Source organism: Leucoraja erinacea, chromosome 7 (assembly GCF_028641065.1).
Source record: "Leucoraja erinacea ecotype New England chromosome 7, Leri_hhj_1, whole genome shotgun sequence".
Taxonomy (NCBI): domain Eukaryota; kingdom Metazoa; phylum Chordata; class Chondrichthyes; order Rajiformes; family Rajidae; genus Leucoraja; species Leucoraja erinaceus.
The window spans coordinates 4,541,014-4,563,465 of NC_073383.1; the positions used below are offsets into that span (position 1 = coordinate 4,541,014).

Sequence of the window (22,452 nt, forward strand, 5' to 3'; positions counted from 1 at the left end):
CCACTATCATCCCAATGCAAAATAAAAGTAAGGTAATGGTTTAATGACTACTGTCCAGGTAGCCAGCATCATCTCATTTGAGTACATGTGAGTATATGTATATATACACACACTGAACTTTTTTTACTTGTTTATTATATTGTTTACAGTATACAATGTTCACACTTCTCCATGGATTGTCACCTTGTCGTGGTGGAGAAGCTTGTGTGGACCTGAGATCCAGAGAGCGATGCCATCTGGAGCTATGCTCCTGGTAGGGCCACCCATGGTGGTAAGGTCAAGGGGAAGGTTCCTGATGGAGACCAATCCAACCAAGACCTCATCGGTAGAACAGGCGGAGGATGATGGCTGACCTAGTCACAACGGCTGGGAAGACGGATGAAGGCTGCAGCAGAAAAGGGTCCCGGGTCATCATGGACTCCATGCCACTGGAACCCGACCAGATCTGTCAAGAACCGTGCAGTGGCCGTCTGTGCACCAGTCTCCCCACGTTAAACAAAGTCACACACAGGCGTCTCCAACCCTGGAGACACCCATGGTCAACCATGACCGAGGGGGGCCTAAGAACGATGTTTACATATTCTGTTGTGCTGCTGTAAATAAGAATTTAATTGTTCTCTCTGGGACACATGACAATAAAACACTCTAGACTATTGACTCTAGACTATTGACTCTTTTCCAGTGACTCTGATATCCACCATCATGAAGTTCTTTGAGAGGCTGGTGTTGGTGCACATTAACTCCAGCCTTCCAGCCAGTTTTGATCCACTGTGGTTAGTTTACTGTAACAACAGGTCCACTTCACGTTTTTCTACTCTCTACCATCTATTTTTCTACTTTTTCCTCTTTCTATTGTTTTCTTTTTCTTGTCTTGCTTACTTCCTTCTCATAACATAAAACTAGAGGTTGTACATAGAATGGATTACGGTATTACATAGTTGGCACCTAAAATTAGGTTCCACTGTACTGTTTTTGTACTGTATTAACTTCTAATAAAATATAAATAAATAAATAAATAAATAGATAAATAGATAAATAGATAAATAAATAAATAAAATAGCATCGTTCCTATAGCAAAGTGATCAAAACCAAGCAATACTTCAAGTACAGCTTCGTCAACATTATCATAGTGAAGTAGCATACACGGCAATAGAGAAATAATCAAGAAAGAATTCATATTCCAGTCTGAGATATAAATTTCAGTTTAAAAATCCTGGAGATGAAAAGAAAATTGCATAATCAACTCTAAAGCTGCGGTATTGTCATAAGACATTCATTGGTTATTAATAAGCTTCAGAAAAACCAGGACGTTTTTTTGTCGCTGATAAAAATATAGAGTGCAGATTTTCTTTTTAAGCCTTAGGGCCAATCCAATTTAAATCTACGTCATATCAAACAATTACCTGTCCACCACTTCATTCAGGATTAGGTTTGCCAGCTTGCTGTCAACATTACGAAAAATGTTCATGTCTTTCTTCTTCTGAGGAGTTCCAACAGGGGTGGTGGGTTTGTTTGGTCTGTTGTGCCTTGAACTTGTGGCCTGTTAAAAAATAAAAAATAATCCTTCATAATGAAATATTATTTAAAAAAAAGTTGGAAGAGGCAAAAACTATAACAACAAATCCCTCCACCACCCCACTGATTCTTCTGCCTGTAATCTCTTCTAGCACAACAAGCCTTGCCGTCTCCCACGTCCTTAAATTCAAGGCCACTGTGGATCCTCGATTTCCTTCTCTCTACCATTGCAACTCTCACCATTTAAGCCCTAAATTTAAATGTCATTCCTAAACCTCATTTATGCTTCCTCCTTGATTTACGCGCCTTGAATGTCAGATGTTCTTATAACATTCCTGTCACTTGCTCTGGAAGATTAAGGGTGCATTATGAATGGAAAAAGCTAAAGAAAAACAGGCAGGCTGATCCAGGTATTAGGATAAATTCTAGCAGAGCATTGAGTAAGTCTATACTAGTATGGCCGATGTTTTGGTTTCCAGGGGCTGATCGTAAATAACTTTCCTACTGTGGCGGCACCTGGTGGTGAGCCACACGCAGTGCGAACCTTCGGCTGTGGAGGGAGGAATAAAGTGTCTCGGCGACTGAAGGTGCAGGTCACAGGGCTCCCCTAGGAGTATATAAGGTCGGACAACGCCCATGCCCATTGAAGGAGTAGGGAGCTGTATCAAGAGAAGTATTAAAGAGAAATTGGCTACAAAAAAAAACAAAAAAAAATAAAAATAAAATAAAATAAGTAAATAAATAAATAAATAAAAACAAAAAACAACAGGTCCACAACAGACGTCGTGTCCCTGACAGACATAAAAAGCTGGAGTAACTCAGTGGGACAGGCAGCATCACTGGAGAGAAGGAATGGGTGACGTTTTGGTTGAGGCCCTTCTTCAGACTCATGTCCTCGGCCCAATACTCATCTCTGGAACACCTAGACAACAAGGATTCCTATGTTAGACTCCTATTAATTGGCTGCAACTCTGCCTTCAACACCGTAATCCCATCCATACTCATCTCCAACCTGCGGTACCTAGGAATCTGCCACCCTCCCCCTGCCCCTCTCCCACTGGATCTTTTACTTTCTAAAACACACACACACCTCAGTCAGTGAGGATCGGTGACAACACTTCCTCCACAATCACTCTCAACATGGATTCCCAGCAAGGAAGCATTCTCCGTCTTACTATTGACCATCCCATTGACTCCATTTATACCTCACGCTGCCTCGGCAAGGACGAGTCGCACCCTGGCAACTCCCTCTTCTGCCCTCTCCCACCAGGCAAAGGTATAGAAGTGTGAAACCACCGGATTTCAGGGACAGTTTCCTCCCAGCTGTTATCAGGCAACTGAATCATCCTACCACAACCAGAGAGCAGTGCTGAACTACTATCTATCTCATTGGTGACCCTCGGACTATCCTTCATCGGACTTTGCTGGCTTTACCTTGCACTAAATGATATTCCCTTATTTTGTTTAGTTTAGTTTGTAAGCTGTAAACTGTCCAAGAAAAATATGAGATGCTGTTCTTCCAGTCCGCCTAGACCTACGTGATATCCCGGGTGCTAAACACTTTAATTCTCCTTCCCATTCCCACACTGACCTTTCTGTCCTAGTTCTCCTCCATTGTCAGAGTGATGTGAAACGCAAATTGAAGGAACAGCACCTGATATTCCGCTTGGGTAGTTTACACCCCAACAGAATGAACATTCAATTCTCCAAATTTATGTAACTACCAACCTCCCCCCTCCATTCTTCCTCACTACTCCCTTCCCTGTAGCCCACCTGGAATTGCACACATTACTTTGCACTTCTTCAATCCTGTTGTCTCCCATCGCCAGACGTTTACTCCCTGGCATTTGTCCAATAATCTGCTTATCAAAACCCCCCTCACCATATTATCTAAATGGTGGCCGATTGGGAAAGGGGGAGATGCAGCGAGACCTGGGTGTCATGGTACACCAGTCATTGAAAGTAGGCATGCAGATGCAGCAGGCAGTAAAGAAAGCGAATGGTATGTTAGCTTTCATTGCAAAAGGATTTGAGTATAGGAGCAGGGAGGTTCTACTGCAGTTGTACAGGGTCTTGGTGAGACCACACCTGTAGTATTGCGTACAGTTTTGGTCTCCAAATCTGAGGAAGGACATTATTGCCATAGAGGGAGTGCAGAGAAGGTTCACCAGACTGATTCCTGGGATGTCAGGACTGTCTTATGAAGAAAGACTGGATAGACTTGGTTTATACTCTCTAGAATTTAGGAGATTGAGAGGGGATCTTATAGAAACTTACAAAATTCTTAAGGGGTTGGACAGGCTAGATGCAGGAAGGTTGTTCCCGATGTTAGGGAAGTCCAGGACAAGCGGTCACAGCTTAAGGATAAGGGGGAAATCCTTTAAAAACCGAGATGAGAAGAACTTTTTTCACACAGAGAGTGGTGAATCTCTGGAACTCTCTGCCACAGAGGGTAGTTGAGGCCAGTTCATTGGCTATATTTAAGAGGGAGTTAGATGTGGCCCTTGTGGCTAAGGGGATCAGGGGGTATGGAGAGAAGGCAGGTACGGGATACTGAGTTGGATGATCAGCCATGATCATATTGAATGGCGGTGCAGGCTCGAAGGGCCGAATGGCCTACTCCTGCACCTAATTTCTATGTTTCTATTACTTGCCAGACTTTGTCTCTGCCTTTCCCCTCATCCAGTTCCCCTTACCTGATCATAACCACTGAACCATCTCTGGAGAACATGGAGTGCTGACATTTCCTCTGGACCTTCCTGGACCTTTCTTCAGACCTGACCCGAAACATCACCTATCTGTGTTCTCCAGAGATGTTGCCCGACCCGTTGGGTTACTCCAGCATGTTGTGCCTTTTTATTCGTAAATCAGCATCTGCAGTTCCTTGTTTCTACTTTTTGCATAAAAATATACCGTTTAAATTATCTGCCCTCATTCATGTAGGACCTCCAGATAAATGAAACTTCGGAGATAGGGCAGAAATAGTTGCTCTCTCGACCGTCTCTTACAATTATAAATTCAGCACATTTATCCATTAGAGGGTTAATTTAGTTTAGTTTAGTTTAGCGATACAGTGCGGAAACAAGCCCTTCGGCCCAACGAGTCCGTGCCGACCAGCGATGCATGCGCATTAACATTATCCTACACACACTAGGGACAATTTTACATTTGATACCAAGCCAATTAAACTACAATCCTGTACGCCTTTGAAGTGTGGGAGGAAACCAAAGATCTCGGAGAAAACCCACACAGATCACGGGGAGAAAGTACGCACTCTGTACAGACAGCACCCAGAGTCGGGATTGAACCCGGGTCTCTGGTGCTGTAGGGGCTGTAATCCAACAACTCTACCGCTGCTCCACCGTGCCGCCCACAATTATGACCTGCCCAGTTCATGCTTTTCCATTAACCTGGTTCAGGATCCACAACCTAATTGACAACAACCAAAGCCTATTGTCAGCAGATGTAACTGTTCAAATACAGATTCAGATTCAGATTCAATTTTAATTGTCATTGTCAGTGTACAGTACAGAGACAACGAAATGCATTAACAAATATTTAACAAGGCCACTCAGATTGTGAGCGGTAGCTGTTTAAATTCAGGATCTCTTTATTAAATTCGTAATTCGAAACCATCAAAGAGTTTTAATGTATCCTATGGGCAAAATTACTCATTTTTTTGCATTGCCTTGCTCATAACGGAGTTTGTCACAGTGGATGACAAATTTCTATAAGAGAAGTGATTATGATCACTTTAATATAAAGATTACAAAGCTAAACACATTCTTTTCTTTTTTGGTTGAGTTTAGAAGATCTCGGAGAATACCCACGCAGGTCACAGGGAAAACGTGCAAACTCTGTACAGACAGCACATGTAGTCGGGATCGAACCTGTGTCTCTGGCACTGAAAGGCTCTAGTTAGCTTTCATTGCAAAAGGATTTAAGTATAGGAGCAGGGAGGTTCTACTGCAGTTGTACAGGGTCTTGGTGAGACCACACCTGGAGTATTGCGTACAGTTTTGGTCTCCAAATCTGAGGAAGGACATTATTGCCATAGAGGGAATGCAGAGACGGTTCACCAGACTGATTCCTGGGATGTCAGGACTGTCTTATGAAGAAAGACTGGATAAACTTGGTTTATACTCTCTAGAATTTAGGAGATTGAGAGGGGATCTTATAGAAACTTACAAATTCTTAAGGGGTTGGACAGGCTAGATGCAGGAAGATTGTTCCCGATGTTAGGGAAGTCCAGGACAAGGGGTCACAGCTTAAGGATAAGGGGGAAATCCTTTAAAACCGAGATGAGAAGAACTTTTTTCACACAGAGAGTGATGAATCTCTGGAACTCTCTGCCACAGAGGGTAGTTGAGGCCAGTTCATTGGCTATATTTAAGAGGGAGTTAGATGTGGTCCTTGTGGTTAAGGGGATCAGGGGGTATGGAGAGAAGGCAGGTACGGGATACTGAGTTGGATGATCAGCCATGATCATATTGAATGGCGGTGCAGGCTCGAAGTGCCGAATGGCCTACTCCTGCACTTAATTTCTATGTTTCTATGTTTACAGAGAGTAGTGCGTTCGGCCGAATGCACTACGGGAACTACACTCACCCCTCTGCAGGAACTATACATCAGCAGGTGCAGATCCAGAGGCAGCAACATTATGGGGGACCTCTACCACCCCAGCAACAGACTGTTCCAGCTGCTACGGTCAGGCAAACGCCTCCACTGTCATGCTGTGAAAACAGAGAGGATGAGACGGAGTTTCTTCCCAGAGGCCATTAGGACTGTAAACTCTTATCTCACCAGGGACTAACTTACTGTATCAATTTACTGTTGTGTTGTGTCTTTTTAAAATTGCTGTTTTTTTCTCTCACAAATATGTAATTAATGATTGTTCTATCCTGTTTTGTAATTTTTTTTCAAAATCTGCAAGCATTGCCACTTTTCATTTCACTGCACATCTCGTATGTGTATGTGACAAATAAACTTGACTTGACTTGAAAGTGCGATAAGGCAGCAACTCCGCAGCTGCGCCACCGTGCCTATTTAAGAGACAAGCAATTTGAAGAAATTCCAGTGTGGTTTGTATAAGAATACCTTTAAAGTATAGGACACGAGATAATAGGTATCCCTTCGAAGAGATTCACCTGGATGCTGACTTTCTTGGGGACTATTGTATTATTTTATGTTAAATTATATTAAATATGTTTCATGTATCTTGTTGTGTTTTATGACTGTTGGCTGACCAATTTCCCTCCTGGGATCATTAAAGTTCTATTGTATTGTATCGTATTGTATTAGTTATGGGGGTTTGCACAAACTTGGATAGTTTTCCCTGGCGCGTTGGAGGGTAAAGGGCTTGTCCCACTTTCACAACTCAATTCTTTCATCCCAACCATTTTTTTACTTGTGGACATTTTTTATCAGGCTGGAAAAAACGTCCCAACTTAACTGAAGCCACGGGTACCTAAGACAGGCATAACGAGCCGCTACGATATATCTACGAACTCCTACAACCTCCTACGGACTTGTTACGAACATTCTGCGAGTTTGAATCAGGGGAAAATTCGGGAGAATTCGTGAATTTCATCGTGAAAGTGGGACAGGCCCTTTAGGGGCAACCTGATAGAAGTATATAAAATCATGAGCGGCATAGATAGATGAGTTAATCAGTCTTTTTCTTCTGAAGAAGGGTTTCGGGCCGAAACGTTGCCAATTTCCTTCGCTCCATAGATGCTGCTGCCCCCGCTGAGTTTCTCCAGCATTTTTGTCTACCTTCTTTTTCCCAGGGTGGAAATGTCCAATACCAGAGGACATAGCTTTAAGATGAGGGGAGAATGTTTAAACAAGATCAGTGAGGTAAATGTTTTACTGAGAGTGGGAGGTGCATGGAATGCCTTGGCAGGGGAGAAAGCAGATTGTAATTTTTCATTCACACAGACACATGAACAGGCAGAGAATGGAAGGATAGAAACCATATGTAGGCAGATGGGATTTGTTAGATTGGCATCTAGATTGGCACAGATGTGGTGAGCTGCAAAGCTTTCCCAGGCCTATTTTTATCAACAAAGAAAATATAATAAAAAAGAGACAAATACCAAAGCAAGAACTTCTAGTGGAAGCCAATATACTTAACTTAAGTGGTTTAATATAATAATAACCCCAACTGCAGTTCTGAGCTACATTGAGTTCATAAATGTACTAACATACACAGCGGTGCAGCGGTAGAGTTGCTGCCTGACAGCACTTACAGCGCCAGAGACCCGGGGTTTGATCCTAGCCACGAGTGCTGTCTGTACGGAGTTTGTATGTTCTCCCACGTGACCTGCGTGGGTTTTCTCCGTGTACTTCGGTTTCCCCCCACACTCCAAAGACGTACATGTTTAGGTTATGTGGCTTGGCATCAATGTAGAAATTGGCGGACTTGTTGCGCCTTAGGGCTTATTTCCACGCTGTATCTCTAAACTAAACCAAACTTTGCACTCCATTACAGAGCCATATAAGGAAATTATGTATTCACAGCTCGTGATTTGCCATCTGTTTTGGGGGGCGATTGAAAATTATACCCAATATGATTCTGAATTTATGCTGTCAGAGAAAAATATCCCAAATAGCTAAAGGCTTGATCTTAGATATTTGTAATGATTGTACATTTTATCACTGTGGTTTTTGGTGTACTGTATACATGTTTATTACCTGCAAGCAGGTTCAGATACTCAGTACAAAAGAAACAATTCACTGCAAGAAAATGACATGCATTTATTCTGCCAGAGCCTTAAAATATGACAGGACTTTTCATAAATTATATATATGTTCAAAAGGAGGGAAGCTGTAATCTGGGAGGCACTTGGAAGCTTCAGTCCTTACATGGAGATATTGGTCTGGTTTGAGTTGATCTCCGAGAGTGCTCATATCATGTAGCACATGGCTTTGCTACAGTAAACTAGGATAAATTGTTTCCATTGTTGGACATTACTGGTTGGAGCCACAGAGTTAAGATAATTGATGAAACAACCAAAGACTGGGGGTGAGGAGAAATACAATAAAGGCAGTGTTATGTGATTTGAAACATGGTTCCTTACTGGGTGGTAAAATCATATTCAATAGTTTAGTTTAGTTTATAGATACAGCGTGGAAACAGGCCCTTCAGCCCACGGAGTCCGCACCGATCAGCGATCCCCACACATTACCACTACCCTGCCCACACTAGGGACAATTTACATTTATACACCAAGCCAATTAATCTACAAACCTGTACGTCTTTGGAGTGTGGGAGGAGACCGGAGATCTGGGGGAAAACACACGTGGGGTCACGGGGAGAAGGTAAAAACTCCGTAGAGGCAGCACCCGTAGTCGGGATCGAACCCAGGGTCTCCGGCGCTGCAAGCGCTGCAAGGCAGCAACTCTACCGCTGTGCCACCGTGCCGCCCACACAACTCATTGATCAAGTATCCTGAGAAGAAAAAAATGCAACGGAACAGGTTAAAAATGCTGGAGTAACTCAGCGGGACCGGCCGTATCTCTGGATAGAAGGAATGGGTGATGTTTCAGGTCGCCCACTTCCCATGGAAGATAGAGGGCAGTGATGGGAAGGTGATATTCTGTGGTGATGGGGGTCTGTGAGCAGTGGAGTTCCACGGGGATCTGTATTAGGAACGAGGAACTCTATCGTTTGTGGTATATGTAAATGCCTTGGCTGTAAATGTAGATGCATTTAATTGATAAGGTTGCAGCGACACCAAAATCGGTGGAGACCTGGACAAAGAGGAAGGTTGTCAAAGTACAGAGAGGGAAGTGGATCACGAACTGAAATGGGCGGAGAAATGGCCGACAGAGTTTAATCCAAGCAAGTGTGAGGTGTTGCACTTTGGAGGGCCGAATGTAAATGGAAAGCCTACAGTTAATCACAAGACCCTTAACAGCATTGAGATACAGAGCGATCTTGAGATCCAAGTCCATACCTTCCAGAAAGTGGCAAGAAGTGGCAAAGAATGCATATGGTTTGCCTATCTTGATCGGTTGAGATATTGAGCATCAGGAAATCATATTGCGGCTGTATAAAACTTTGTTTAGGCCGCATTTGGAGTATTATGTGCAGTTCTGGTTTCCCCAATACAGAAAAGGTGTGGAGGCTTCGGAAAGGGTTGAGAAGTTTACCAGAATCCTACTGGGTTAGAGGGTATTAGCTATAAAGAGGGATTAGACAAACTTGGATTGTTCCTCTGGCGTATTGGAGGCTAAGAGGAGACTTGATATGTATATAAAATGAGGAGAGCCATATATAGAGTAGATAATCAGAACCATTATCCCAGGGTGGAAATGTTTCCCATGGCTGGTGGACAGAGCTTTAAGGTAAAAGAGACAAATATTAAAGTCCACTACTTTTCACGCTGTATATTCATGGTCTGGATGAGGGAATTGATGGCTTTGTGGCCAAGTTGGTGTATGATGCAAAGCAAGGTGGAGGGGCAGGTTTGCTTGAGGTGGGAGGGCATCGGCAGAAGGACTTGAACAGGTTGTGAGAGTGGGCAAAGAAATGGCAAATACAATGCAGCCTATGTCCGGTCATGCACTTTGGTGGAAGGAATAAAAGGGTGGGCTATTTTTTAAATGGGGGGTGGATTCAAATATCAGAGTTGCAAACGGACTAGGGAGTGCCGGTGCAGGATTCCTAAAAGGTTGAGTCGGGCGTAGGAAAGGGAAATGCAATGTTAACATTCCTTTTGAGAGGATTAGAATATATAAGCAAGGATATAATGCTGAGGCTTTCTCGGGCATTAGTTAGACCACATTTGGAATATCGTGAGCAGTTTTGGGCCCCATATTTGAGGAAGGATGTGCTGGCATTGGAGAGGGTCCAGAGGAGATTTATGAGAATGATCCGGGATCATTAGGTTAAAGTATGATGAGCGTTTTATAGCTGTGGGCTGTACTGGCTGCTGTTTAGAAGGATGAGGGGGTATATCATTGAAATCTACCGAATAGTGAAAGGCCAGGTAAAATGTGCAGGAAGGAACAGCAGATGCTGGTTTAAACTGAAGATAGACACAAAAATCTGGAGTAACTCTGCTTTCAGGAGAAAAGGAATAGAAGGGTCTTGACCCGAAAAGTCACCTATTCCTTTTCTCCAGAGATGCTGCCGGACCCGCTGAGTTACTCCAGCTTTTTGTGTCTATCTGCAGAGAGGACACGTAATCTGCAATGACTCATCTAATAGACAGTGTGTGAATGTATGGTCATTATCTTTACTCTAGTCAGTGAGACCTCAAATGCTATAAAATGCAGCAGTCAGCAAATATTTGTGTGTTGTGTGGTTGATCCATATTTGTGGATTGGAGAATAGATGTCACGGTGACGTTTTAACAGTGGGGTTTCATAATCAGCTGTGAAATGATGCATGGGGTTTTTTTTTAATGTATGAAAAGCAGAACTGTCCTGGTAATGAAAGTGGTACAAAATATGCAGTGAATTATATTTGATCGATTTGTTTGTGCACATCGGGTTGATTGCATTAGTCGAAACAGGGTGGACCACGTGAAGGTTGCAATCTCCCACCCTAGTGAGCTATCTATACTATGTGATGTTCCTGCATTTGAAATCCCAGCAGTGGATCAGTTTGCATGGTGTGAAAAATCGAATCACCATTTAAAAATCCAATCTCCAAGCTTGGCAAATACAACAAACAATTGAGAGGAAGACATTCAGTTACTTCACCCTCTCTTTAAACCTTGAATGCAGTTACACTAATCACAGTGAAGGACTATTTTCAGTAGACTCAAAATGTTGGAGTAACTCAGCGGAGCAGGCCGCATCTCTGGATGGAAGGAATGGGTGACAATTTGGGTCGAGACCCTTCTGCAGACTATTATCAGAGTCATACATTGAATCAGCACAGTAGGGGGTTACATGCTTGTGCAGGCATTTTGGCAATGCAAAGCAATTGTCCAACATTCTTGGTTGTTCAATGATTCAACAATACTTTATTGTTACATGTACCTAGGTAGTTGGGGGAGTCCAGAACCAGGGGTCACTATTTAAGAATAAGGGGTAGGTCATCTAAGACTGAGATGAGGAAAAACATTTTCACCCAGAGAGTTGTGAATCTGTGGAATTTTCTGCCACAGAAGGCAGTGGAGGCCAATTCACTGGATGTTTTCAAGAGAGAGTTAGATATATCTCTCAGGGCTAATGGAATCAAGGGATATGGGGAAAAAGTAGGAACGGGGTACTGATTTTGGATGATCATATTGAATGGCGGTGCTGGCTTGAAGGGCCGAATGGCCTACTCCTGCACCTACTTTCTAGGTTTCTATGTTTCTATGAACATTATTGGTTGTTCAATTATATATTATTGTTGCATGCACCTTGGTACAGTAAAATGCTTTGCATACATCCCGGTAAAAGCGTACAGCCCCCGTTCCACTTAGGCGATTTTTTTGGCAACTACAGGTGACTAGGCTGCCACCACATGGTCGCGGGGCGACGCCTGCATGGTCATGAGTCGTCTCCTCAAGTTGCCTAAAGAGTCGTAACGTTTTTCTTGTCGCTGCTGGATTTTGAAATGTTCAAAACTTTTTTGCCGACTGTGGGCTTGACGTAGCTTGTTTTCTCCTGTGGTAGGTGCTGTTGTAGGATGTCACCAGGATGATGCAGGTTGTCACCAGGTGACGTTGGTTGTCACCGGGTGCTGACTTTGGTGAATTCCATCGGCGACTACCTACGTCAACCTACGTCAACCAGCGACAGGTACAGGTGACTGAATTGCCTTCAATTGTCGCCGACAGGGTGGTTGCTTGGCGTAGCTTGTCATGGGTGGACGTAGGTTGACTTCGGTTGTCGTAGGTTGTCACCTGTGTGATCGTAGGTTGTCGTGGGGGTCGTCGTAGGTTGTCGTAGGTGTGGTTGTAGGTGGACGTCCTAATGGGTCGCCGGTTGTCGGTAGCTTGCCGTGGCTTGACGCCGACTAGGTGGTAAGTTGTCGTAGCTTGTCATAGACATTGGCGTAGGGGCAGTCCAGTTGCCAGTTTATCGGGACAGTGGGACAGGCCCTTACAGCAGACACCTCACCTTGGCAGTTCACAAGTGTCGCCACGTTTTTTTCGATGGCAGAGTTACAAACATTCATTGGACATTCCTATCTACCGCCTGTCATCACACATGGCACCCCCCCCCCCCCCCCCCCCCCCCCCCCCCCCCCCCCACTCCCCTGAGATCCCGTTCACCCACGATGCCCCCACCCCCACTACTAGAAACATAGAAACATAGAAATTAGGTGCAGGAGTAGGCCATTCGGCCCTTCGAGCCTGCACCGCCATTCAATATGATCATGGCTGATCATCCAACTCAGTATCCCGTACCTGCCTTCTCTCCATACTCTCTGATCCCCTTAGCCACAAGGGCCACATCTAACTCCCTCGTAAATATAGCCAATGAACTGTCCTCAACTACCCTCTGTGGCAGAGAGTTCCAGAGATTCACCACTCTCTGTGTGAAAAAAGTTCTTCTCATCTCGGTTTTAAAGGATTTCCCCCTTATCCTTAAGCTGTGACCCCTTGTCCTGGACTTCCCCAATATCGGGAACAATCTTCCTGCATCTAGCCTGTCCAACCCATTAAGAATTTTGTACGTTTCTGTAAGATCCCCTCTCAATCTCCTAAATTCTAGAGAGTATAAACCAAGTCTATCCAGTCTTTCTTCATAAGACAGTCCTGACATCCCAGGAATCAGTCTGGTGAACCTTCTCTGTACTCCCTCTATGGCAATAATATCCTTCCTCAGATTTGGAGACCAAAACTGTATGCAATACTCCAGGTGTGGTCTCACCAAGACCCTGTACAACTGCAGTAGAACCTCCCTGCTCCTATACTCAAATCCTTTTGCTATGAAAGCCAACATACCATTCGCTTTCTTCTGGGTCCCCCCCATCATTCTTGCCACCTCCCCTGCCCCCCCGCTGCCGGGTAACCCCACAGTTCACGACGGCCCTCCGTTGGGTCCCCCCTTGCTCTCGGCGCTCCATCTCGTTCTTGGGTCCCTCCTCACTCTCGGCAGCGCAGGTCCTGTCGACGGAAATGGCTCACAGCGGGTCCTCCGTCAACGGTCAGCAATACACAGTCATCTATTAGGCTTCTCATCAAGTGGGTATCTAATTTCCTTTAGCTCGGCGTTGGATTTATTTCTGCTGCCAATGAACAAATCAGTTGCCCAGAGCTAAAAAACAAACTGCTGAAGGAACTCACTGGGCCAGATAGCATGTACGGAGGGAATGGAAGGAAGAGGATTTGGGTCAGGCACCTACTTCAGACTGTCAAGGGAACAAACGAGAATAGCGCCAGGAATGTAAGTGTCCTGACTTGAAATGTTGTCTAACCATTTCTCTCTATAGATGCTGCCTGACCTGTTGAGTTCCTTCGGCAGTTTTATTTTTGCTCAGGATTCCATCATCTGCAGTGTCTTGTCTACAGATGTGGATGATCAGCCATGATCACATTAAATAGCGATGCTGGCTCGAAGGGCCGCATGGCCTACTCCTGCACCTATTGTCCATGTACATATGTACATATGTATCTATGTATCTACTTGAGCCCTGACCTATGAAAGCAAGCATACCATATGCCTTATTTGCTATTCTATCGACTTGTGGTACCACTGTGGCATAGTGGCACAGCAGTAGTCATAGTCATAGCATGGAAACATGCCCTTCAGCCCCATAGCGACCAACATGTCCCATCTACACTATACCCATCTGCTTGTGTTTGATCCATATCCCTCTAAACCTGTCCTATCCATGTCTCTGTCTAAATGTTCCTTAAATGTTGTGATAGTACCTACCTCAACTACCTGCTCTGGTAACTCGTTCCATAAATAATTACATCAACAAATTTGCTCATTTTACTTTTAATTCCTTCATCTAAATCATGAATATATATTGTAAACAGCTGCAGTCCCAGCACCGAGCCTTGCGGTACCCCACTAGTCACTGCCTGCCATTCTGAAAGGGACCCATTTATCCTTACTCTTTGTTTCCTGTCTGCCAAGCAATTTTCTATCCATGTCAATACCCCACCCACAATACCATGTGCTCTAATATTGCCCACTAATCTCCTGGGTGGGTCACAATCAAACGTGTTCTTAAAGTCCAGGTACATTACATCCACTGGCTCTCCCTTGTCCATTTTACTTGTTACATCCTCAAAAAATTCCAGAAGATTTGTCAAGCATGATTTCCCCTTTGTAAATCCATGCTGACTTGGACCGATCCTGTTACTGCTATCCAAATGGGCCGCTATTTCACCTTTTATAATTGACTCCAGCATCTTCCCCACCACCGAAGTCAGGCTAACTGGTCTATAATTCCCTGCTTTCTTCTCCCTCCTTTCTAAAAAAGTGGGATAACATTAGCTACCCTCCAATCCACAGGAACTGATTTTGAATCTACAGAACATTGGAAAATGATCACCAATGCATCCACGATTCTCGAGCCACCTCCTTAAGTACCCTGGGATGCAGACCATCAGGTCCTGGGGATTTATCAGCCTTTTGTCCCATCAGTCTACCCAACACCATTTCCTGACTAATGTGAATTTCGTTCAGTTCCTCCATCACCCTAGGTCCTCTGACCCTAGTACATCTGGCAGATTGTTTGTGTCTTCCTTAGTGAAGACAGAATCAAGGTACCTGTTCAACTCATCTACCATTTCCTTGTTCCCCATAATAAATTCACCTGTTTTTGTCTTCAAGGGACCTACATTTTTCCTAACTAATTTTTTCCTCTTCACATACCTAAGGCAGCTTTTACTATCCTCCTTTATATTCTTGGCTACCTTCGAACCTCATCTTTTCTCCCCTTATTGCCTTTTTAGTTACCTTCTGTTGGTGTTTCAATGTTTCCCAAATCTCTGGCTTCCCGCTCATCTTTGCTTTGTTATACTTCTTCTCTTTTATTTCTTGACCTCCCTTGTCTGCCACAGTTTCCAATTACTCCCCTTAGAATCTTTCTTCCTCGTTGGAATGAAATGATCCTGCATCCTCTGGATTATTCCCAGAAATACCTGCCATTGCTGTTCCACCGAGTATAAGAGTCAGGAAGTCATGTATAATACTTTGGTTGGCCCATTGCGTGCCGTTCCAGTCATCCTATTACAGGAAGGATGTGGCGTCTTTGGCAAGGGCGCAGAAGCTGATTAGAGTGCATTGGCTACAAACAGTGGTTGGCGATATTGATTGTTTTTTCTGTAGTATTCAAGGCTGAATGAGACTTGATAGAAGTGTATAAAATTATGAGGGTAGACAGTCAGACCTTTTACAGGATGGAAGTATCAAAGTCTAGAAGGCATTGTTTTAAGGTGAGAGAAAGTTTAAAGGAAATGTTTGCAGCAAAGTTAATTAACGAAGACAGTGATGGGTGCCTGGAATGTGCTGTCAAGTAAGGGGGTAGAAAACTATATGATAGAGGTATTTAAAAGACTTTTAGGTGGGCACATATACAGATAATGGAGGGATATGGGTCACACACAAGCAGAGAATATTTTATTAAGATAGACACAAAAAGCCGGAGTAATTCAACGGGACAGGCAGTATCTCTGGAGAGAAGGAATGAGTGATGTTTCGGGTGACTTGGCTTTATGTTTGGTATAGACATTATGGGACGAAGGTTCTGTTCCTATGCTGTGCCATTCTATTATCCATGTTCTATGCGTCATAGATGAAGTCTTGCACCAATTCACTTTTTTTTTTAAGTTAATTGCAAAGATCATTGCAGTGACTGCTAGTGGATGGGCACCAATGAAAGTAACTTCCAAATTTGCTCCTGTGAACCTTCATTAGTGGATGGCAGAATTTCCCATCAGATTCAGATAGTAATAACATAAACCGATTTAAAACTGCTTCCCATTCCCACAGTGACCTTTCTGTATTTAATTCCCATTCCCATTCCCACACTGACCTTTCTGTCCTGGGCCTCCTCCACTGTCAGAGTTAGGCCCAAGGCAAATTGGAGGAACAGCTTCTCATATTTCACTTGGGCAGCTTACACCCTAGTGGTATGAACATTGATTTCTCTAACTTCAAGTAACTCTTGCATCCCTCTCTTATCATCCCTCCCCCACCCTAGTGCTACCAGCTACAGTCGTCTTGTTGAGTCTCATTGTCTGTAACTCGTTTTCACCTATCCCACAGCTAACAATGGCCTGTTTCCTTTATCATCGTTACTTTTTAACATATCTTCCATTCATGTGTTCTGTATCTCTCTAACATCACCGTCTGTATCTCTCGTTGCCTTCTCCCCTGACTCCCAGTCTGAAAAAGGGTCTCGACCCGAAACATCACCCATTCCTTCTCTCCCGAGATGCTGCCTGTCCCGTTGAGTTATTCCAGATTTTTGTGTCCTTCTTTCCCTCCATGCCATTCTGGGATTTCAGATTAGTGCACATCTTCTTCCCCCTTTTCAATTTGTCTCTGCGTATTCTTCAGATGAGTTGAATCAAACACCACTCAGCCGAAACGTCACCTATTGCTTCTCTCCACAGATGCTGCCTGTCCCGCCGAGTTACCCCAGCATTGTGTGTCTATCTTCTATGTAAACCGGCATCTGCGGTTCCTTCCTACCACGTTGCCCTTTGCTTTGCACACACTGTGTTCTCTACAGAGGACACTGCTTAAATCAAATTAAACTATAGGGTGATTTCACCAAAGGTCAAATGAGCGTAGATCCCCCCTCACGTGACCGAAAATTTTAACTGGAGGACATATGTCAGTTCGGTACATGTTAGTGAATGGGGAAACACGCACTTTCCCACCCGTTAAAAACATGGAAAACGGCCGATTTTTGAGCTGAAATTTTCTGTGCTAGTCGGGGTGACCGTGAAGCACAGCGACCTAAATTTTCAGGCAAAAAAAAAGATAGAAAGTAAGGTAATTACAAGAGGGAACTGAAGGTAGAAAGCAGCAGAAGTGAACAGCCAACATTTGCCATGGAGATTTTAAGGTCCAAAATATCGGGAATTATCGTGTTTGCTCGCTGAATTTCATCAAAAGTAAGGCATTATTAACTTACTTTTGATGAAATTCAGCGAGCAAACGCGATAATTCCCGATATTTTGGACCTTAAAATCTCCACGGCAAATGTCGGCCGTTCACTTCCACTGCTTTCTACCTTCAGTTCCCTCTTGTAATTACCTTACTTTCTATCTTTTTTTTTGCCTGAAAATTTAGGTCGCTGTGCTTCACGGTCACCCCGACTAGCACAGAAAATTTCAGCTCAAAATTCGGCCGTTTTCCATGTTTTTAACGGGTGGGAAAGTGTGTGTTTCCCCATTCACTAACATGTACCGGACTGACATATGTCCTCCAGTTAAAATTTTCGGTCACGTGAGGGGGGATCTACGCTCATTTGACCTTTGGTGAAATCACCCTATAGATCGAAATGCTGCAAACTCGGCTGGCTTAAACTAGAATAGTAGGTTGGCCACGTTGTTCCATGAGCAGCCAGACCCAACATGTGGACGGCGGTAGGCGGCGCGACTCTCGTCAGCAGCGGCCTCTGCAGCCCGTTCGCGTTTTCATTATTTTTTGTCTATGTTTCTATGTAGTTTTTGTTATTTTATGTTGGGTGTGTGTGTGGGGGGGGGGGGGGGGGGGGGGGGGGGGGGGGGGGAGGGGGGGGGGGGGGGGGGGGTTGGGAGGGGAGGGGGGCAACTTTTAAAATCTCTCTCCCTGCACGGGAGACCCGACCTTTTCTTGTCGGGTCTCCGTTGTCGTTGGGGCTGCAATGAGGAGCGGCCTCCAACAGAAGAAGACCGGGGACTCTGGTGCCAACGACTCACCGTCACCGTCGGGAGCTGGCCGAGTCCGGAGCGGGTGAAGCAGTGGTGGAGCGCTGCTGCTGCTGCGGCCCGACCCCGGAGGGTGCGGGTCTGCGGACGGCGGCACCGGGAGCCCGCGGGTCCCTGGAGGGAGACCGCTTTTCAGGGCTCCTGCAACGGCGACTTCTCCCGCCCGAGTTGCGGGGTCGAAGAGCTCCTGGAGCGGGGCCTAACATCACTGCTCCGCGCGGCTTGGAATGGCCGCGGGACTCTGCGAGCGCACGCCGGGGGCTCTAACACCAAGACCCGGTGTGCGACCTTGCACCACCCGGCGTGGCTTTAATGGCCGCGGGACAATCGCCATCGCCAGCCGGGGGCTTTGACTTTGATTCTGACATGGGGGGGGGAGAGTGCAGTGGAGAGATAAGTTTTTTTTTTGGCCTTCCATCACAGCAATGTGATGGATGTTTATGTAAAATGTAAATTATGTTGTGTCTGGGGTCTATTTGTTTGTAATGTATGGCTGCAGAAACGGCATTTCGTTTGGACCTCAAGGGGTCCAAATGACAATTAAATTGACTCTTGACTCTTGACTTTTGGACTGACTGCCATCACACTCTGCCTTAAGTCTCATTGACCCTGTGTTTCACCATTTTTGAGGTCCATCTTCTTGCTTTTGACGTCCACTCCAACTTTCCCCCGTTGTTTCTGGCATTTTCTTGTTTTGTTCCTCCTGCAAATTACAGCCATAAATATACCCATGTCCAAACCGTTAATGTGTCTCAAAAATAGTGACAATCCCGGTACAGACCACCGGGAGCAACGGACCATTAAACAAATATCCTCGTCATACTTGACTTTACTGAGGAAGGGTCTCGACACGAAACGTCGCCCATTCCTTCCCTGCAGAGATGCTGCCTCTCCCGCTGAGTTACTCCAGCATTTTGTGTCCACCTTCCAATCTACCAGCATCTGCATTTCTTTCTTGCACATCCTTTACTTTCTGTTGTGTAAACAATTACTGACACTACCCTTCAACTCTCGCTCTTCAGTTTTCCCAAGCTTTGTTCTTTGCGGAATTCCTTCTTTCCTTCTATCCTCTCATCCGACAACTTAAAATCATTTAAAAACATAACCAGTCGATCAAATTGAATTTCAGCGGGCCAAGTTCCCTTCATGTGGAGGAAGGAGTGGCATGTTGGGTGGACTTTACAATAAGGGAAGACACAAGGCGCAATATTTTGAGCTGCTACCTCACAGCGCCAGACACCCGGATTTGATCCTGGTCTTGGGTGCTGTCTTTGTGGAGTTTGCACATTCCCCCCTGTGACCGTGCGGTTTCCTCCGGGTGCTCCGGTTTCCTCCCACATACTAAAGAGGCGCGGGTTTGTAGGTTAATTGGCCCTCTGTCGATGTGATCTTTGTGGGCAGATGTGCGAGTTTTCGTGCTTTACCTTTTTAATCAATTATTGAAATATTATCAATTATTATATTACAATATTGTTATTTTAAGAAATGCGGTGAAGAGATTTCATGTTACGGACTAGCAACAGCTATTGATAAGCGAAGGGGGTCGGCGCTGTCGAGGATTTTCGGGTTTGGAGGGGCGTACCATGAGCTCAGTGCGTTGACATTCAGACTCTTCTTGGGTCTGCTTTCAATTTACCAATTTGGTCGAGTTGCGGGCGTGTCGTTCGAACTTGGAGATCGCCCAGCCCTGAGCCGATCCCTTTCTTCCCCGAGTCAGCTCATCGTCAGGGCGCTCCTGAGCGGGTAGTCCAGTCACAGGTTTCACGTCTCCGTTTCACCAACTCACGGACGGACTCCACACAAGGACATCTTCGGGCGACAACTGACTTCATTCTGAAATGTTCAGCAAGTGAAAAGTGAAGAACTCATTCACTCTCCCGCCTGGAGCTGAGGGTAGGAGTCGGTTCAACAGACTTGTAAACTGCTTGGGCTCCGTATTATACTGCTTCTTGTTCTGCTATCCTTGCTTCGTGTACCGCTTGTCAATTTGCAATATAATATCAATTTAGTACTATGCGAAATCCTAATAGTTGATGTTTTATGTCAATGCAAATGTAATTGTTCAGGAACTGCTTAAATTTCCAATTGGAATTTCCATTTGTTGAAGCGTTCGTGAATTGAGCTTATTTTAAATTAATTCACGGTTTACCTATGTGTGATCATTGCTGTACTAGTGTTGCTTTCGTACATAGTTAATCACGAATAGAACTTGCAATATAGAGACATGCATATATATATGTGTGTGTGTGTTTTGTTTAACCATCTGAGACAGCGTTACTTAAACCTTCACCTGGTTTTGAATTAAGCTGCTTTCAGATCGATGTTTGAATGGTTTAAGAATATCTAGCGTTGCGCGAACACTGGGAAATAGCAGCGCCGGTGTTAAAGAAAATGAGCCAAGGAACTGTGCAAAGGACTATTGGGGGAGAGATCGGAAACACAAGAGGGAGGAGGAGGGAGGGGAGGGACGGGGGGTCCTAGGCGGGGAGGGGGGGTCGTAGGCGGGGAGGGGGGGGGGGGGGGGGGGTGGGGGTGGGGGGGGGGGGTGTGAGGCGCGGGGCGGGGAGGCAAATGGGTCTGTGGGAGGGGAGGGGTCTGGTGCCGGGGAGGGGAGGGGGCGATTGGGGCGGAGGATGCGAATGGCTGAAGGGTGGCGGGCTGTGAGAGCGAAGGGGAATCAACAGCCTGCGTCAATACCGGCGAAGATGGGACGGGGGCGAGTGTTACTGAATGAGCTTGGACTTTGAACGGGTCTGGACTTGAAACTGGCGCATTCCTGAGAGACCCCTTAAACTGCCTTTGTGTACAGTTACAGATGCTCCCGGCTAATGCAGCCCGGGTTTGTACTTAAATTAGACTTCCACCAGTCTTTGCTAATGCATTCACTCAGTTTTATTTCCTTCTGAGCTCGATACATTCCAGTCACATCATTTTTTGCAATTCAATTATTTTCTTGCCACGAGTTCATTGTGTGAGCGAGCGAAGACCGGCATTTTCACTCTAGTTTTCTCACCGCATTAAAAAAAACAATCGATTTTTCTATAGCACTTTCTGTCTGAAAGCTCGCATTCGGTATACTCCTTACGTACAATGTTGCATTTTCGAGATTGATACCAGATTTCAGATTTAGTGCAAAGAAGATTCAAGAAGATCATGACTTTAATGTCTGAGCTCTAGGGAGAAGTTGGGTAGGCAATGATTTTATTCGTGGGAGCGCGGGGTAGGGGAGGGGAAGGGGGGGGGGGGGGGGGGGGGGGGGGGGGGGGGGATGAGGAGTGATGTTATAGAGGGTGTATAAGATAATGAGACAAATAGATGGGATGGATGAACAGAGTCTTTTACCCAGAGCTGAGGAATCAAGATCCGGTGGGCATAGGTTTAAGGTGAGAGAGGAAAATGTAATATGGACTCGAGGGGTAACTTTTTCACATAATATGTTGGGTGTATGGAACGAACTGCCAGAGGAGGTACTTGAGGCAGGTACTATACCAACATGTAAAATACAAGCACATGGATAGGAAAGGTTTAGACAATAGACAATAGGTGCAGGAGTAGGCCATTTGGTCCTTCAAGCCAGCATCGCCATTCAATGTGATCATGGCTGATCATCCCCAACCAGTACCCAGTTCCTGCCTTCTCCCCATATCCCCTGACTCCGCTATTTTTAAGAGCCCTATCCAGCTCTCTCTTGAAAGTATCCGGAAAACCGGCCTCCTCCGCCCTATGAGGCAGAGAATTCCACAGACTCACCACTCCCTGTGAGAAAAAGTGTTTCCTCGTCTCCGTTCAAAATGGCTTACTCCTTATTCTCAAACTGTGGCCCCTGGTTCATTGGGAACATGTTTCCTGCCTCTAGCGTGTCCAAGCCTTTAACAATCTTATATGTTTCAATGAGATGACCTCTCATCCTTCTAAACTCCAGAGTGTACAAGCCCAGCTGCTCCATTCTCTCAGAGGGAGATGGGCCAAACGCGACAAGGTGGAACTAGTGTAGGTGGGCATCTTATGAGAATTGGACCGAAGGGCTGTTTCAATGTTGTACTACTGTATAATGGCAGCTCCGAATGAAGTAACCCAGTTCTCGGTGTGTTATGTCCAAAATGAA

At 45.1% G+C, this 22,452-nt stretch overlaps 1 protein-coding gene across 4 annotated transcripts in view; it reads left to right on the plus strand.

Annotated features, from left to right (window-relative positions):
- Positions 1 to 20,013: 20,013 nt before the first annotated feature.
- The window catches only part of LOC129698580 (collagen alpha-3(VI) chain-like), a 163,360-nt gene continuing 160,921 nt past the window's right edge, over positions 20,014 to 22,452 (plus strand). Inside the window, exon 1 of one of the 4 annotated variants that reach the window (XM_055637672.1) lies at positions 20,014 to 20,240. The gene's annotated coding sequence lies outside the window, so the exon portion shown is untranslated. The remainder of the gene's footprint in view (positions 20,241 to 22,452) is intronic. The other 3 variants (XM_055637671.1, XM_055637673.1, XM_055637674.1) reach the window with 3 other exon arrangements.